Genomic DNA, 16,703 nt, shown 5'->3' on the forward strand with positions numbered 1-16,703 from the left:
ACAAATTTCAGTTTATGAATTTTAGATTATATTCTGAGAGTAGGTTTAGATTGGATATTAGGTAGATACTCTTGATTGTGAGGGTGGTAAAACAGTGATTGCCCAGAAATCTTGATACGCCATCCATGGAACTGTTCAAAGCCAGGTTAGACAGAATTCTGAGGAACTTTGTCTTGTTAAAGTGTTTCTGCCCATGGCAGGGAGATTGGAACTAGATTAATTTTTAAGATCCCTTCCAACACAAACCATTTTATGATTCTATGTTCTTATTTTATATCTGAATTCAAGTTCTTCATTATCTTAAACTCTGTTTCATCATCTGGTAAATAATAAAAATTCCATGATATTTGCCCAGTCAGTTTCATTATCTTGACAAAAGTTCTGTGGACAGTTTTCAAATATAACCAAAATTACACATAAGTTTTGGGTATAATACCAGTCATTATACAGCTTTGGTCTGGCTTTCAGGCTTTGAACAAAGGAACAATATGCCAGATATTTCTTCATTATTTTTACCTAATCCTTATTGGGGGAAAAAAAAATTTAAAAATCACTATTGATCTTACCATCATAATCTTGGTTATTTAGCTAATGTGCATAATCTCCACATCTTGCTTTGCAGCTGTCAAAATGGACAAGGCCTGATTTTCTATTGTTCAATCTGACAGTAAGAAAGATGAATACTGCTCATCCTGATTCATAAAATACTCTTTACTGTTTTGTTTTAATAGTACTCAGCATGAAAAGTATAGAGAAATGGAATGTCTTTCACCAGCAGTAAATTTAGGGGGAAAGCAAGTGTGTTGAATAGCTCCAACTAGATGAAAAAACTTAAGAATTGTAGGGAGATTATTATTATTTTTTTTAAATGCAAATGAAAACTCAAGTTTTATTGGGAGAAAACAAGCAGGATTCTGGGATTTTTGTTTCATAATTATTGCTCTTTGGTGATTTAAAGTAATTTAGAGTGTGATGTTTTCCTACTGTAATTGTGGGAACTGTATTATGTTACATGGATCTTTTAGGCTACAATAAGTTTTTGGGTGTTCCATAAGATTTAAAAAAAAAAAAAATCATATAATTTTTGAATGTAATTTTCAAATATCCTGAAAATTTAGATAGAAAAGGTGCTTCCCCCTTCTGCCATCCATGACAGAAAAACAAAATTGCTATTCAGTCCAGCAGTTCCTCAAAACTCAATGATATTTTCCTATACATCTCTGCCTGTCATTTTGTTGTAAACATAATAATTTCTTGTTCACATGTTAGGTGAAAATTGATGTGTAGTTATGGCGTGTAAAGGGAAAAGGTAAGTTGTTTGATTATTTCAGTATTTTGTAGCAATGTTAATTGCCTGTCATTAATTGCCTGTTCTGTTAATTTGTGTGTGGTTTTACAGTGAACCCTATATGCTTCTTGTTCATATAACCAACCATTGACAACAAAGCTGAATTTATGCCCATGACATCACCTAAGAAACTTCACACCTCTCATACTTTGCCTTTAGTAACATTTCTGAAGCACCATTTCCCCTGTACTAAATAAACAATGCTTTTGGAATAAGAAATAAAATCACTTGTGCTTAACAGCTTGTCCTGAAGAAATGACAGAAATATTAATGTCTTATGATGCCCCAAGATAAGCACTACTCAAAAAAATAAAATGCTATTCATATTTTATAATCTGAATGAGAGAGACATAATGAATTCACCTGATTTAAAAAAATGTCAAATGCACTTTTGCTATTAGAATGAGCAGTTAAGAGGCTGAATACAAGTTATGAATGATGAGGTGCTGGTTTTTATGAAACTGAATATAAGGGCACAGATACATTTTTTTACTCTAGTATTGTGGACCAGTGTGTGGGCAGAACAAATTCATAGTTTCCTTGTAAATCAAGACCAGAAAGTAAACTGTATCTTTCTCCAGTTCAGATAAGATTGGGAGTAATGACTTTTACAGCTGGCTGCTTCTCCAAGTTCATAGACCTGACATTTGAATTTCATATTGACAGAAATAAGTTACAGAACAATAAAAACCATTATACACTGTGAAACATATCAAATGGCTTATGAGATTTTGATTCAATAAAGCAATTCCATGAAAGCAAGTAAACACAGAACATATTAACCTGTATTTATAAATATAGACGTTAGACTTGATATTTGTCTAACAATTTAAATGTTAAAATAATAGATTTATGTATTTCTCTTTTATGAAATAGAAGTCCATGTAGCACTAGACTGAAGATTCAGCTTATAAGAGATAATATGAAAAATTTTTATATAATACAAGACTGACTCTGATTTACTAACAGATTTCTTATTAATGACAATAGGCACCACTAAACGTGTACTGCATACAGGCAGCTGGTCAAATTTTCAGGATCATAATGTAGGAAACAAAATTTCTATCACATTATAGAAGAAAAAAAATGAAAAAAAATATGGCTGTTAGAAGTAATGAAAGAAAAGACTAAGAAAGGTCAAAAAGAGATTTAAAAGTCACTCTGGCTTTTGTATGGCTTTTGTGAAACAGGTTTCCCTCAGATATTAGAGTAACACTTATAATATTGGTAGATAATATTGAGAGCTGTTCAGAGGTGAAGTGAAGCACATCAATTTGATTGAAGTTCAATGTCTGGAGACAAAGAACAATTATCGACCCCAACATACAAAAACCAGTCCTTTTGAAGGTAAGTACACCAAATGCTGAGAATTGCAGCTGATTTAGCCTCTGGTAGTCTCAAAATTACACAGCTCCAGGGAGAAATTAAAGCAGTTTTGACTGTTCCCTACTATGAGCAAAAAACACCAAACCAAACCAAACTGAACCAAACCACACCAAACCAAACCGAACCGAACCGAACCGAACCAAACCAAACCAAACCAAACCAAACCAAACCAAACCAAACCAAACCAAACCAAACCAAACCAAATCAAACTGAATCAAATCAAAGCAAAGCAAAGCAAAGCAAAGCAAAGCAAAGCAAACCGAACCAAACAAACCAAACCAAACCAAACCAAACCAAACCACACCAAATCAAACAAATGACAACAAAACACCTAAAACCCACTCAACCGCCCAAAAACCTAAACCATAAAACTTTTACCAAAGCTGTTGCATTACTCTGTATTACAGAGTCCTTTCAAAACCATTTCTACTTGACTCTCATTCATTTCTTTCCATTGCTGATATTTTTTTAGAGTTATTTAAGGCCTTACTGCCTACAGAGATGAAGAATGTGATTGGAAAAAAAATGATAGTAGAATGTGGGATTTGGGTCTATTTTTTCTGGTTTAATCAAGCACAGGTCTGAAGTAGTTATAGGCATAGACAAAATAAATTTGAAGACAGCATATTTTCCTACAAATCATAGCTTTAATAGTGCATATTTTCAAGTGTTACTACTGTGGAAAACTAGAGTTTATGATAGAGAAAATGCAAGATGTTCCCTTTCATTATCAGTTACAAATTCTGCTGTCTGTTCAAACCACTAGAAATTAATGGTGATAGAAAAAAAGACCAAAAGTTGTTTGTTTAGAATTGTCTGTTTCTGCTTAATGAAGCAGGATGGTTAATGAAGGCAAGAATGATATTTGCATTAAAATGTTGTATAAAACACCTGTGAGTAATGCTTATCTGGTTGCTGAAACCAGCTAAAATATTTTGATTTTGATTTTGATTTGTATCTTGCAATTTCACAGGTCATTTGCTGAAAACTAAAGTAGGGAAAAGGCATGTTTCAATTTATCTTTGTGGATATTTTTTACTAACTTCTCTTTGGCCATTTGGAAAGAAATCCAAGAATGACAAAGAAAATAATTTTTATTGGTCACTTTCGTGGGCTGAATATCTTTATTAATTAATGATCCTAATAAACAGATTTTACTCCTGTTTCATTTTAATCATGCACTAATTTTTTTCAATCCTATGATATACTGTGGTTTTAATCTAATTCTTAATTTCTGTCCTTAGCAACAAAACACCAAAGAAAATAATGTTGAACATCAATAAAAAACCAAAATCCCCTTCACTCTTGAAAGAACACTGGCACATGTGCCTAATCTCACACTTGTATTTATAACTCTATTAAATATAAATTTTGCCATAATGAATAAATGGGAAAATTTACCTCATTATGATCTCTGTATATTTAGAAGGGGACAAAAAACAAGATGAGAGCGGAGTAATGTGCAGGAGTAAGAAATATTTCAAAGCTTTTGGGATATTGCAACTACAGGCCACAACCTCTTCAGTATTTCTGTCTAAAACACTGAAAATGAGGAGGATAGAAGTCTTGATAAAGCCCAGAAGTTATGCAGATTGACTGAGTGGAAATCCTAGGAATTTAGTGTCGTGCTAGAAAACTTCAGTGTGTCTGTGAAGGTGTTTGATAGGGTCCTGTTTGATAGATATTTAAGAACAAGACATTACCACATTCCTCCTCTTCTAAGTTTACTCAGATGTGACACACAGTGAGGATAGCATTCCCTGTTTCTGGGGGTATTTTCAACTTGCTCTGGTTTTACTTGAGAATATGTTTTATTGTCCAAATATCCTCTTCAGCAAGCTATTCCAAAATATTCACATGCAGAATTCAGCAAGAGGTTTTTAAAGTAAAAAACATGTATTATAGTGCATACATTATTCTTCTAACTTGTTTTCTTTTTATTCTTAGTGTGCTACAACTGGGTATAAATGCATTAAATATGCACAGTTATGCACTATATTTTGATATTAGAAGGTTATTTGATAACTGTTATATTGCCTCAGATTTTAAAAGTCACTGTCAGGAACTTTTTCAACTGTGACACAAGGATACCATGAAGTTAATTGCCAATAGAAAGAAATCTTACAAAATCCAAATATCATTTTATCATTGAAACAAAAATGACTTCAGCATGACCCTGTAAAGGAGTGTATTGATTTTCAACTTCTATTATTACCGTGCTTTACCTACCTATGATTCCAGGTCAGTTCAATTTTCAGAAAGGTCTGAAGTCAAATACAGATTTACTTTTCCCACAACAGCAAAAAAAGAAGGCTTAGGTGTGTACACATAAAGACTTAATACATGGGAGAAATTGTTATGACACCATTTCTATTTTTTCCTTTCCTCATTCAGCATAATTTTATTCATTATTATAGGAGAAGACTAGAGGTATAGGAGCAGAAGTAGGGAAAAGCACATGATCCATCAATCTGTACAGCATTCTAACTTTGTAGAGAATCCTTCAGCATCCATAGGTAATTGAGGATATCAGCAGAAGTGTGAGAAATGGTATTTAATAAAGGAAAAGTGGAAAATACAGATTTTACCAATTCCCAGAAACTTATGAAATTGCTTATTAAATAATTATGTTTATACTGAAGATATTACTGGGCTACATTAGAACCTAGACACATTAATTTAGGTCAGGTTCCTACTAGGCTAAAGGCAAATATACATACTTGAAGACATTAACAGAGCTTAAGACAAAGATCATATCAATATTTATAGTTTACAAAGTAGAAGTTCTAACAATTTCTTGAAAGGTAGACCTGAAAAAACTTCAGTCAGCAGAGAACTTCAGTAACACAACAGGTTCTGCAGCCTTTATTAATAAATAAGATGTCTACTTTATGTAAAAATTCTTTGTTTGATATAAACATGGCCAGGTGAAACTATCATGTAGGACATTGCTAAACATTTTTTTCACTCTCCCCTAAATTCAAAGTATACCAATTGATTTTTCCTGCATCCAGAAATGTAGGATTATGCTGCGATTGAGGTTAAATATTAATTTTAATCCTACAAATAAAGAGTTTACAAAATTTGAAGATATGAAAATTACTGTCCTTTTAAAGTTCTTATTTTGTTGTAGTAACTGTATGGGTAATCCAAGCAAAGGATTACTGTCAGAAGTGAACATGTGTGAACAATTATCAGTGATGCCAACAAGGGATTTATGATGTAGCTGTAAATTAGTATTTCATATGCCTCATTGCATACGAGTAAAGGTGGTAAGAAGATTCCCCTATGGAATAATCACAAAGTCTGTCTTCTCGAGCCCATGGATGGGGATTGCACACATGCTGTGTTCTTTTTCTCTTGTCAAACAGCACCTAACCTAAAAAGAAGTTATGTCACAAGTGAGTAAGCATATCAAATCCTTTAGGATTAGCACATAGGTAAAAAGCAGAACTGTGGTAACTCTAGGGGAATATATTTCACTGTCCTGGGTATTCCCCTAGAGCAGAGCATGCACTTGCTGCTCTATAGTTTGTTTACTCAAATCACTCTCCTAAAATACTTGTGGAAAAAGCCAAGTGATCTTCAGCTGACTATAATGAGCCCAGCTGTACATCTGTAATTGGTGTTCCACATAGAAAACTTCAGTTTAGGGGTGTGCAGGGGTCTGTGTCAGGGCTGAGTCATCCCAAGGGGTCAGCTGCTGCATCACTTGTGCCACTGCCTGGGAAGGTGAAACACCCCTCCAGCACTGACCTTTCTTCATCTGTGAGATGTAACAGCCAGAGCTGGCAGCACTGCTATCCGTGTTAGAGAATGTCAATACATATCTTGCTGTTAGATTCAGAGTCTATTTGTACAACCTTTAATCAGTATTAGACATGACACAGGTCAATGCAGTATCTTTGGCACCCAGATTCAAAAGCTTTACTTCAAAAGCATTACAACACGAATCATACGTCTAAATGTTTATCATTCCAAACATAAGGCAGCCATGCTTTGAAAATGTCAGAAGGATCTATATCTTGTTTGCTTTCTTTCTATCTCTGTGAAAGTTCTAGCTGCAATGATTTCTCATGGATGATTTTTTGTTATCAAACATAGCTACTAAGCTTCAATAAATAATCTTTGTATGTTGGGCTGTTACTTATGTCCTAATAAAACTCATAAAATAAAAATACAATAGTTCCTGAAAGAGGCTGTTGTTTCTCTTGAGTCTATTATTTTGTTTATTTGGAGAGTCAGGTGCATATTTCAGGTTTTATAGACATTATATTAAAAACATTGTGACACTGATCTCATATGTGTTCAATGTTAAATGTTCAACTGTCCAATGATGTGTATGGTGTTTAGGGAGTGTAATCAGTATCAATGCCAGTGTGAAGGCCACATTATTAAAGAAGGAATCTCAATTATCTGTTTAGAGCATTTTCTTAAGGTTTAACCACTGAGATTTGTTATAAATTGTTTTATTTGTTATGCTTGTTGTGTTTGTTTTTTAACTGGTCATACTGCACATGTAAGGGAGAATAGTGCTCCTTTGAGGAAGGAGAACTGCAAAAAAGACATGGGAAAGCTGTGGAGAGAAATGATGTGATTAATCTCTTCTGACTAGGCATCTGCAACATGGTCGTCTGCTTTTGCACTTTTAGTCAGTGGAGGAAAAGGGATACTCTCAGGATGTAGCTCATCTGACTTATTTATAGATATCTGTTTTAGGATAAAATAGATTGCTCCTCAGAAGAGCCTGTGTCTCCTTACCAGCTGTGAAAGAGAGCTAGACAGTTATTTCAAAAGCATAAATCTATACTATAGATGCTTATGTTTTGTCAGATGAATCCTGCTGATTGCCTGTAGTGAATGGAAAGAATGAGAAATTTATTTTATTCTAATAAAACTGTGCTCAGTGTTAAAGCAAAATGGTTATGGTAATTTGGATTGAATCTTTTTGCAACGTTAAACATAATGGAAGGAAAGCAGCATAACATTAAATTGGAAGAAAAGCTGGTATAATAGTAAGCATGCAATTGGTCCTACACAAAACAACAATGCAATCAATGGTGTGTGTCTGGAAGGATTTTTTTGTGTGCCACCCATACAGGAGTTTTCACAGTGGCAGAAATGAGAAGGCTTCAAAAGGGAGGGAGGGGGGATCCCTAGGGGATGACAACCCAGTGTGTATCACACATCCCACACACTGCAGCAGTGTGGGAGGGTGTCTTGCTGCAGAGTGCAACCCAGCATGGTCCAGAGATCCCTGGGATAAATAACTGTGCTCATGCCAGCCAGGTGACAGACAGCATGTGCCACATCAGGCAGTGGCTTGTTCACACAGCTCTGCCCATAACAAGGTGAGCCAGCACTTACCTCTGCACTCCAGGCTCTTGCCAGCCCCACTGTGGTTAGGGCAGGTATCTCCAAGCTCTAAGAATACAGTCAGAAAGTAGCAAAAAAAGGCTGTGATGCCCCATCTCTGTAGTGCTACAAGGTGGATTTCAATTTGTGAGGAAGGCCAAAATGCTGGACATCAATGACATAGCCAGACACAAGTTATAAACCCCTGATTTATGTAAATCTTTATAAAAGTGGTTTAATAATTCTTTATTTCTAGTATAAATACATGTAAATATTAAGAAAGCAAATTTTGTGAACTGGAAGTCTTTAGGCAGTCAAATTAGATAATTCCCCTTGTCGAGACATGAGTGAGAAAATGAAACCTGATTCAAAACTTATTCTTACAAATTTCTGCATTTTCAGTGAATCCTGTTAATTCAAAATTGTTCCAAATTCTTTGCAACAAAGTAAGAACAGAAGAGTATTTTCTACATACTTAACAATATAGAGATTTTTATCCATTGCAAATATTATATACATATATGGTATAGATATAAAATATATACTATAATTGCTTACATATAGAGAGGTGTCTGACTGTATCTCTCCAGAGATATTCAAAACCCAGCTGGATGCAGTCCTACAAAACTTGTTCCAGCTAACCCTGTTTGAGCAGGAGGGTTGTTGCTGATGATCTTGGGAAGTCCTTTCCAACACAAATAATTCTGTAATTATATCAATAGGTTTAAATAGATTTTAAACCAAATAGAATAGAAGAAAATCTGACTTGACACTTCATTGGTTTTTCTTTTTTTTCGCCCTCTCAAAAATATTATTCTGAATCAATTATAGTAGAAGGAAAGTCATGCAAAATATCTGCAAACTTCAATCAAAAAATCCAGATTTCATCACTAATCACAGATTTCCAAAGTGAGATTTTGAATCAAGTTTACATTTACATTTAATTATAAACTCAATCCAGAACTTTGAATCTCTGTATCTTTCTCAACCTTGTCAGCCTCAAGTTGTCATTTTATTTGTTAGATCAAGGAAAAGCATTTACAAAAATTACTGGAAAAACAAAAGCCAAAAATACAGCCATGGCTTGTATAAAATCATTCAGAAAATCTCACAGGTTCTTAGAAAGACAGCTGTGATTAGTGCTCAGTTCCACTGGCAGTTCTCTTGTAAAATTCACCAATAATGGTAGCTAATGACCTTCTGATGAAACCTTCTTCTCATCACTTCCCTGCTAGAGTTGTGTGTCAGTCTGCTGTGTGTGATCACATGGAAATTACTGCTCTGCCTTGCTTTTGAATTCTAATAGGAAAGGGAATCAGGTGAGTGGTTATGGTTCATTATGGATGCCACAGAGCATGGAAACCACAGAATTTCACAGTTTAAAAGCAGTCAGGTTCAGACTCAGCTTGACACTGTGGGTAAACAGAGATAAGGGGGCAGTGCAGTTGTCTCCCTCCAAACTCCTACAGTATGTCCATGCTAGAGCTGCTCTCAGATCTGTGGCTGATGTGAATTGACACAGCATGAGAAATTCAGCAGTTTCACTTACAGATATCAGATAGGGATGGATTCCAAAGGAGAACAGCATGCTGGAAGGTAGCACCACCAACAGTTCTTGATGCTGCAGCAGTTAACAAAGGTGAATTCCAGACTGGGACATAATATTGCAATTCCTTACTGAGGGTTGGCTACTGATTTTTAAAAATAAATCAAAATATAGTTTATTACACAATGCATTTTTAAAAAATAATTTTCATATGTTCACATGTTGTCACCCCTTCCTGGCATATTACCTTACTATTTATAAGCACTCCCTCATTATCATGGTTCCAATTTATTGCAGTTTTATAATGTTACTTTTCAAGTCACAGCTAAAGTTTTGCATGGTTATTGAAATCTGTATGTGGGTTTCACACATGCAAACCTTGCAGTAAAATCCCTACAACACTCACTATATACACTCAAAAACCCCCATACTCGAACCATGACAATAACTACAGAAAACTGAGCATATTTGTATATTGCTGTTTATGTCTTTCCTTTGCAGTCATATTTTTTCTCTCTTCACACTCTTTGGGGATTTTTTTTTGGCTGGTTTTTGGATTTTTTAAAACATGATTAAAATGTGCACTGCTCTAAAATATCTAATACAAGTTGGGTATTTTTTCCTGTTTGTTTACTTTTCTTCTGTTAGATATAGTTAAGAAATAAATGCAATTATTAAATATACAAAATCTCCATGCAACTGATCAGATTTGCTAGCATTTTAAAATGTCTTCTATATCCATGTAATAAGTTTGAAGAAGGGTTGTGATTCCTTTTGCAAAGTTCTGTATTCTTTTGATAGTGAATACATCCTTAAATGAAAGCACTATATTATTCATGCCTTACTTGGTTGTCACAAACTAACACTTTATATCCCAATTAAGACATATTAAATGTTCTTATAATAAATTCCTGTTCATTTGGACAGCTGTCCATCAATAAATGAAGTGGACAAGAAGACTTGTATGTCTTAGGAATTTTAATTCTAATTGCTAACAAATAAGTACAGAAATACTGTACTAAACAAATGATGCAGTTTGATGGTGAGTAGACAAATGCTGTAGGTGACATAAAAGATGTACCTTAGCTGAACATTAACATTCCTGGAGAAAGTCCTTCTATAAACTGTAAAGCTTATTATTTGTTGCATTTTCTAAACAATAATTATTTTTAAGGACAATGTTTTACTATTTTAAATACATTCTTCCCCATACTAGTACTCATAGGTGTCATATTTAACTTCTAGTGTTTGCTAATAGGCCCATATAGCCCCTGTCTTAGGCAAAAAGAAACCTCATATACACAGTTTCTGGAAGATATAATCCTTCTGAATTTCACTAGAGAACAAAAATAAGTAGGCAGAGAAAAGTCCCATTGATCAAGCATCTTCTGTAAGGAAAAAAAAAAGTCTATTCTTGGTAATGGCAGAGGCCTTATCTTATGTTTATAGTGTAGATCCCTAATGTAGGGGATATACATTGTAAATTGTAAAAACATTGTAAATCCATTTTAGGTTCTTTTCCTAGGGAAAAAATCTGATCTTCTTAAAATTAACACCTGTAGACAAGGTCAAAGCTGTGAAATCAATAGGTCTCCCTGAAAACCTTTCTAGTCTAGTGTTCCAGCAGGAAGATGGGGTTGCAAGAGATAGCTGACTTCACACTGCAAAGCCTTTAAAAACCCCAAACCTGCTCACAGTACTGTTATAAAAAGCTCTCCTGAAAAGAGATGCAGGTGAGTTACCATTACTGATCACTGACAGCAGAGCTTTCAGGGATGCAAGGCTTTGGGATCTGGTTGTGATCTCCTTTACATCCACAGAACACAGTATATCCAGGAAATTGTACCTGACATTGAAATATATAAGACAATAAGTAAGTACTGCTAAGTTTTCTTTTCCATGCAACATTTGTTGTTGTTGTTGTTTGTTTTGTTATTTCATTTAATATGTTTTCACAACTACCAAGGTTTAGGACAAATTTGGGAGGAAACAAGCAACCAGGTTTTTTAGTTTTTTTTTTCTCTCTGCCACTTAAATGTTTTTCTTTACCACTGGCTTACTAAAAGAGCACTTCCAAGAAAGCAGATTTTTTAATGCATCTAGTTGTGTGTGCTAGCACAGGCAGGACTCAGCAATAACCATAGGAGCACAGCTGAAATGCAAAAAGGGAATTTATTTTCCTTACCTGGCCAATGAGCTGATGCTGCAAGCATCTCTTTCCTATCTCCTGTTTGTCTGTTCCTGCCCACTCTAAAGATATTTCTATCAACAAAAGACAAAGATAAAGATTTTCTGAAGAGATATTCTGATTAAGAGATATTCTGAATTAAATATTCTGAACTATGACACAGCTATTACTCGAGCTTGTATGAGACATTGTTTGTACAGACTTTATCTACAATACCCAAGCAAAAAACTGCAAAAGATACATTTTATTTTGAAAGCAGATTTTAAGTTTGAGAAAATATTCTTATTTAATTTTTTATCAAGGGAAGCATAATAATCATTGCTAAGTCGCAACTTCCTGTCCTTATTCTGTTCTAACTCTCATTAAAGTAGACTGCTTACTACCAAGTAGTCCTCTGAGAGAAGCCATTAGGGAAATTTTATGTCCTTGAAACTAAAGAGAATTCTAACAATTACTTTAGCAGTACCTCAGTATGACCATGCTTATCAGCAAAGTTGTGCTCAGGAGTTAATGGAGGTGCTGCCCAGTCCTACAAACTCTGCAAAGTCTTACAGACTTTGCTTGTGGGTGGGTTTGTTCCAGTTACTGAATTAAGGACTTGAAGGAAAACCACACCAAAGAAGGAACACTGAGAAGCACATTTACAGAATGAGAAGTAGAGAGTGTTCCAAAGTTGGAAAGTTATTTATATAGCATTGCTGAAGTAGATGTCAATCAGGAACAAGAGAATTGGAAAGTACCTAAATTCCAATTTCCTGGCCAATCTCACTAGGATTTTCTGCATAATCCTTTGTTCCAGGAAGAGGTGACAATTTTCTTTGTGCTTTAAACTGTGCAGAAACTATGCAGTATGCCCTGAACATCTCCTATGTAACATCAGGTTATCCTACTTTTGTTCAATCAAGGCAAATAGAAAACTTTTGGTAAGCTTGGTGTATACTTGGTAGAATATATTATTTAAAGTTTTGGTTTTTTACTATAAAAACCTATAAAACTAATATATATATATATATATATATATATATATATATAATATAGCTAAAAAGCTATATTATAAAGAAGATAGGTGGTTTGTAGCAAACTGTCTCTTTCATAAGGTGTTTTGAAGCTGCTCAGAGGTTTGCAGTGTTAGAAGTTCTTTGCAGAATGACAAATTAATTGGCAAAATGTAAGTGGAAAAGGTCACAGATCTATTACGTGCAGACAGAAATATCAACATAATTTTTGCTCAGTCTTACGAAGATAAATCATGCTGTTGACAAAACCAAAATATGTGAATGTCAACCCAAATATTTAATCTGCACTATAAAAAGTAAAACTAAATCATGCACTTTTGGGGAAAGCTATAGGGAAAATTAATTTTAAAGGTTTTTATTAATTAACTGGTAATAACATGATTCAGTTTTTGCATTATTATTTTCTCTTTGAAAATAATTTTGACCAAGATTCTTATGAATCCACTGGGCATCAGCAGATCAACATATAAATGAAGACAACAGAAGCATGTATAGGAGATACAGTATGTAAACATAATTGGATTCATATATCTACTATAAGGAAATTCTGACTTTATTCTAGTTGAAAAACTTCTTAAATTTACTTAAATGTAACAAAAACTAACTAGAAGACAAATTATTTTAGTGTGCACTTTCCTTCAGTAAGTGCATTACTTTACACAGAAAATACTGTTATCTATATGTTTTCATGTATTTTTTAATGACAGGAAACAACATTAAAATCTGAAAATATCCTTCTCTGCTTTTTTTTTTCCTCCAGAAGAAATAAAACAATACAAAAAAAAAATTACTGAAGTCATATATTAACATAAAATATTTGGCTAAAAGGGAAGATATATTTCAAGAGAAGGTGGATCCCATATGCTGTTTAACCCTGGTGTCCTGAAACTCTTGTACAACCTACCAACTTTGATATTTGGCTTCTCACATTAAAGAAATTAAACATTAAGAGATATGAACATGAAGTTTGTAATAAAGCAATTTTTTCCCAATCTTTTAAGATGAACATTTTTTAAGCTCAGGGAGTATATTCCCACACTGTGGTTTCCCTAAGGTCAATGAGATGCTGTAGTGCAGTTACAGCAATCAGAAATTACCTTTAACAGCTTTCATTTTCTTTTCCACTGTAATTTGAGGAAAAAATATTTGAGAAAATCATTATACTTTTCTTGCCTTTCTTGAATCAGCCCATTTTATCTAAGACAGGGCAGCAAACTCACTAGACAGTGTATTTAATGGTTCATGTATGGTTCAGTTGCCTCTCAGGCTGAAAGTGTTTGGATTACAATTTTCTAAGGAATTTACAGTGCTAATTTACTGTGCTTTCTGCTTATGAAGGCAGGAATGAAGCTGAGCTGTACACAGATGCTCAGAGCTGAAGGGAACAAAGGGGATGGGGAAGCCTCCAAGCCTGGTTATGTGAAAAGAGGATTTAGTGCAATGTTATTTTCTCACCTGTTCCACAAGCTATACTCTAAAATGTAGGGACACACACAGTACATAGTGCAAAACAGTTTATGGGTTTTCTGAGAAGTTCTTTGCACAACTTTGAACTCTTTTTGCACTGTCCATATTAATGAATCAAGCAGTTAAGCTATATCAGGAAACAGCTGCACTGCTAGGATATTTATTCTTCTGGAAAAAAAGTTTAGAACATAACAGTAATTGTATTTGAGTCAAATAAGTACTAGTGATCTCCCTCAGAAGTATTACTCCCACACATTTCTTTCTTAAGGAAAAGGTTCAACCCATCAGGACTGCAGGTACTGATCTAGAACCTCTGAGACCAGGATGCAAGTTCATACAGCACTGTGAGAAAGAATATCATAGCTTTAACCAGTGAAATTAGTTTCTGCTTGTTTTACAAAGAAAACAAGCTTGCACAGGTGTGTGTGCATGTATAAGTTCAATATAAACAGAAACATCAATATAGATTCAAACAAAGCTGAGAAACAATAAGTTAATTTAAGAAAAAGCACTTACTTGGGTGACTGCTTATTTGTTTTGTTTTTGATAACATAAGTATTGATATTGATAATACAGCTGGGGACAGTTGATTCTCAGTTTGGAATCATGTTGCTGTATCTATCATGTGATTCACTTTTCTTTCAACCTTGTCTTTTGATGAAGGAGCAATGACAATCAGAGCTCAAATTTACTTTGACAAAACCTTTCTCATTCTGTTCAGGAAGAGAAAGAAACTGAAGTATATGTCACATGAGAATACTGACATCAGGAAAACTCAGCTATTAGATAGAACATAGAGAATATTTTCCTCTGAATGCTCATTCACTCAGTGTCAGAAGGAAAATTAGGGCAAAATATTCAGTTTGAATAGGGAACTTGAAAGATATGAGTGTAGTAAAGTAAAAAAATAGTTACTTTATGTATTTAGAACAGAATAGTGCTGAATTTCCTCAAACCCATTTGGGAATAACTCTTGGCTTTCAGTTGTTTCTTTCCTTGGTAGGTTTTCCAGGGGCTGTAAAATTGGCTAGATTTTGGGATTTGGTCTAGCAGTTGGCCTCACTTAGGAGGACATAATTAGGAGCTGACATGTATCCTTTTTCTCCTAGGCTCTTAGAGGGGAAGAATATTATGGGGGAAGCAAACGACGTTCTTTGGATTTTAGAAACCATTTAGGTTTTAAGTGGTGTTTATCCACAAACTGGGAATCTATTTCTCATACTGGGTGACCTTCAGAAGTGTCAGATAATAATCAGATCATAGCTTATCATTTTGCACAGAGATAGCACCTTTAATAGGAAGACATTCAAGAACTTGAAAACACATCCATTAGCTGCATTTTCCTGCTTGTCAGCTCTAGGAATCAAAAAATGAAGTTTACCTGTGTTCCTCTCTCTTTTCTTTACAGGATGATATAACAGACCTTTAATCCTGTGAGCCTGTATAAAGATAACTGGAAATTGGAATATTAAATTTGTCTTGTATACAATAGTTACTGTGGATCTTGGCTATATCATCAAGGTCCTGGCTTGATTGAATTGAATATATCAACTCTAATTTGGCCTGAAGTATATCAGTCTCACTCTTCCAGCTTCTGTACTTGTAGTATGTGCACTCTGAACCCTGCAAATTATTGGCTGGCATTAAAAATGTCAAAGTCCATATCCCTCTGTCCAGTTTTTGGCTATGACCACAGAGTTTATGCCAGCTTCCTGCTCAGTGACTGGTTTTCTCAGTGGTATATGTTGTCCAGACACAGTGCTGAGCTCCAGCTAATCCATAGCCAGAGAATAAATACTCCATGAAACCAAACTCCTTGCATTTGAAGTAAATAAAGATTAGATGTCAGTTACAAAATCAGGTGTAGAAATATTTTAAGCCCCTACATTTGAAGCAGAAATACTTGAAAATATTACCTCTTATTTGCCAAGATTAGTTAATATTTTATTGCTTTCTTTCAATGTTTAGTTGTTTTTTCCCCCCAGATGGGTTTGCAGGTGTGCTGGTGACTACTTGCTGAAAAACATACACACCTGTGGTGGCAAGGCCTGAAATACAACCTGGATATTCAACACAATGTTCTCCAAGCTTTAGGATTCCTTATAGTACACTCATAAACTCCACTTGAATTTAGCCATTGGCAAAAACATTTGCAGATGTGGAAATTGCATTTTAATTAGTTGGTATAACTACACAAGGTAGGTTTGTAGCAGGAGTTACCATAATCACTAGCAGCAAAATTTATCTAATAATGGCCATATGGGCATTTTTCTGTAATTATAATTATCATCTAATCAGCTTCTAAACACTGTCATGGCTTCTGGATGGTCAAAGAGGACTTCTGGGGACAGATTATTCTCTTGTTGGGAGGTAAATGAATGGAAGTGCACTGATATA

Source organism: Oenanthe melanoleuca, chromosome 1A (genome assembly GCF_029582105.1).
Source record: "Oenanthe melanoleuca isolate GR-GAL-2019-014 chromosome 1A, OMel1.0, whole genome shotgun sequence".
Lineage (NCBI taxonomy): Eukaryota > Metazoa > Chordata > Aves > Passeriformes > Muscicapidae > Oenanthe > Oenanthe melanoleuca.